Consider the following 3,646-nt stretch of genomic DNA (forward strand, 5'->3'; position numbering starts at 1 on the left):
ACACACTTGTTAGCAATAGAGAAAATTCAGAGAAAAGAGAACTTCAAAAAGTAATAATAATATCCTCTGAAAGATAAGAGAAAAAAATTCCCTCAAGAAACAAGAAAAGAATGCTATAAAAATGGAATATTCAGAGAACTAATAGAGCCTTAGCAATGAAAAATACAGAAACAGAAGTGAAAAACTCAACGAATCGAAGTCTTCCGGAAATTCGAACAAGTTATAGCTTCTTAGGTAGTCTCCCAGCTTCCAAATTTTGCCCACTCCTCTGTACCCCCTGATAATTTTCATGGCAATAGACCAAGTGCTTAATTTTAAACCCTAATTTAGAACCAAGTCAAAACTCTCTAGCAAACTCCCTTCAGGTTTAGGAAAATATTTGCACTCTTACCATGGCGTGGGAGGGCCCAGGCCATCTGCTGTGCGGCCTTCCCTCAATGTCAGCCCCACCGGTTTTCTCCTTACTCTCTCCAGCCACAATGGCCTCTGCTATTCCTCATCTCACCTGGCTGCTCCTGCCTCAGGGCCTTTACTTTTGCAAGTTCCACTGCCTGGAAAGTTCTCCCAGATCTCGGGGCTGCCTTCTTCATGTCAGCAACCAAGAAGCCAAGCCATCCTGACCTCTCAATCTAAATCACCTCCAGTTCCTTTCTGCCTCATTCCTTCAGTTGTCAGTTCTCAGCCCGTAACCCTGCTGTCCTTTTTTCATAACACTTACCACTATCAGAAATTATGTTTTATGCATGTGCTCTTCTTTTTGGTTTGTTTGTTTGACTGATTGATCTAGACTAAGCTCCATGAGGGCTAAAACTTTGCCTCGTTTGTTGCTGAATTGCCAACACCTACATGGTACTGGTACATAGGAAGCATTACATAGATATTTGTTAAATAAAAGTGAATGAATGATGTTGGATGGTAAAAGCAATGATACCAATTGCACTTCCTGTTTTTCTAGAATTCCTGAATTTTCAATCTGCAAAATAATAAAGTTTGTACAAAGCAGAAGAAATTGGTTTTATTTTTGTTCTGCCTGTAAGCCCTGGAGGGGGTAACTGCAAGCATAATATGCGAACAGTGTGCTCTGACATTTCTTCTCCGGGTCCCAGAGACATCTCTGTTCTGGCAGAGCCTCAAGCACAGAAGGGGGCAACTCAGCACTTCTATTAAGTATGTAAACAGGCCAGCAGGGATGCCTCTGCTTGTTATCCATGTGAATAAAATGTTTCCACTGGGACACTCCAAAGAGAGAAGGATTCTCAGGTTCATAATGAGCTAAATTCTCCAGGAAAGTGATTCTTGATGATGGCTCAGAAAGAGCAGTTTGGAGGAAGATCAGCAGTGCTGATCTGCCTTTCATAGCTGTGCAGATTTCTCTCCACTCCACGCCAGGATGTGGGGCAGGGTGGGTTTTCTTTAAGCCATGAAGGTGGGCTTTTCGAGAAGAACGTTTAGAATGTGAACGCCTATGGAATACCTCCATCATAAGAGGAAATGTACAGAGAAAACTGAGGAGAAATTCAATGGTAATACAAATATCTCATTTTACGTTAAATAATAACCTTAATTGCCAAAAATGCCTTGTCCCCCAAGGAAGGACTTGGTAGGTGTCTGCAGCATGACAGTGCAGGGTTGACAACTGGAGCCCGTGTGTGGGGGGCGGTATGTATATGCATACGTATGTACACGTATATGTATATGCTGTGTATGTCTATATAGTACCCACTCATTGTTCATTGTTCATGGCGAAGACACTGACTGCCTGATGGCTGATTCTTCAGGCCAAGATTAATTTGGTTTTTATGATGTGATTGGCTATATCTTTAGTGAGACTGTGTCCCTGCAGCCAGAAGGGATCCCCTTCCCCCACCACAAGCACACCCCAAAAGTAGATTATGAACAATCTCTGAAAACAGGTGTTTATTTTTAGTAGGTGTTTGTGTATATTTCTGCTCAAGTATTTACTCACTGATGATCACATTATCAAGACCACACATAGGAACAACCACTCCTCACCTCACTCTGGATGAGAGAAGGAATTAGGCTTCCTGGGCACAAGTCTACCTGAGGGGGGTTACTGGAATCTCACACATTAACGACTGAGAAATCTTAGTAAACTGCTATGAATGAGTAAGAGATGAGGAAATTTCATCAAAGGAAATGCACATAGCCTGGTCCTAGACTGAAAGAGGGAGGATTTTCTTCCCTCTCCTCTACTGGGAGACTTTGGGCAAGGTAGACAAGCCTCTCCGCCATGCAGGCAGCTGGAGCCCATTTGTGGAGGGGCACATCGCAGACTCCAGCAACAGCAGATGCAGCCTGTGGAAGTGAGCTGCCTGCCTGGCTGAAGTGGTGAGCAGAGACACCAAGAAGAAGTTTGTGAACCCTATACCTTCTTTGGGAGACTCATGATACTTGGAAAGAGGACCATGCATCAGGACTTCCTGCTGTTACGGACAGGTGGGACTTGAGCAATGTAACCTCACTGCACTCTAACTACCTGGGTGGGCTGAGGTTGGGATGGCGTACCTACTTGGTTTGGTGATATGTTTCCATGGATACACTGAATGACTCCTGAGAATATTTTATCTGAAGACCTGACCTTCTCACAGCAGTCAAAAAGTTCTTTTAAATGTCTGAAGGTATACCTGGAATGGGGTATGTTTTCTTTGGCAAACTGCTATTTTGAGAGTCTTTAGGCATTTTTTCTTGGTGAATTCCCAAAATAATGACACTAAAATGCAAATGCGTGTTCTAATTCAAGGACTCTATAAGTTTCTGTGTATGTCCAGATAAAGATGACCTTTTTGTCCTGTATTTTTACAATGCTGGTAAAAAAAAAATGTACTCATTAAGTTATTTACTATTTATTGATGTTCAAATTTTTCTTCCTTAAAATTCATGGAAGGCTTTTGTTGGCCACTTTCTAAATAAAAAGGTCAGAGAGCTGTAAGAATACATTTTAATACTTCCTACTGAGAATTGTTCTAACCCTGGGCTTCTGTAACAACCATCTAGTAATTTTAGCTTTCTGGTGTAACCATTTCAGACAGCTCAGTTTTGAAACAGTCGCAGTGCCTGCTTCTCTACTGGCCACAGCCTCAGAACTCCCATCATGGTAGCCAGTTTGGGATCTTTTCTGATCATTGGTGTGTGGAAGCTGACGGCTCCATTGGACCCATCTGTCCTACTTGTTGCCTTTCAGTTTTAGGGAAAAATGCAAAACCCCAGAAACTTTGCATACTTAGATTGAATTCTCATTATGAGTCTTTGTCCCTAAACAGTCCTTCACACATTAGTAGACATAGAGGGGATAAAGGACAGACCAGATAGGGTGGTTCCATCTCGATGTCATTAAGAGACATCCCTTCCAATCTTTGATCTTGTTTCTTTAAATACAAAACTAGAAGAGACCCCAGAAGCTTTAAACTAGTGTAGCCTAGTGACCTCATGCTCTGAAACCAAAAATAGCTTGGGTTTGAACTGTAGGCTAACCACTTATTAGATGAGTGACCCTTAGGAACATTATTACCACCCATCTCATAGGGTTATGAGGATTGAATAAAATTATGCTTGTAAAGTACTTAATATGATACACAAAGACACTTGATTAGAGTTGATAGTATAGTATATTATTATATTCCATATC

The sequence above is a fragment of the Propithecus coquereli genome, unplaced genomic scaffold (genome assembly GCF_000956105.1).
Source record: "Propithecus coquereli isolate 6110/MARCELLA unplaced genomic scaffold, Pcoq_1.0 Scaffold243, whole genome shotgun sequence".
In the NCBI taxonomy this organism is placed as follows: domain Eukaryota; kingdom Metazoa; phylum Chordata; class Mammalia; order Primates; family Indriidae; genus Propithecus; species Propithecus coquereli.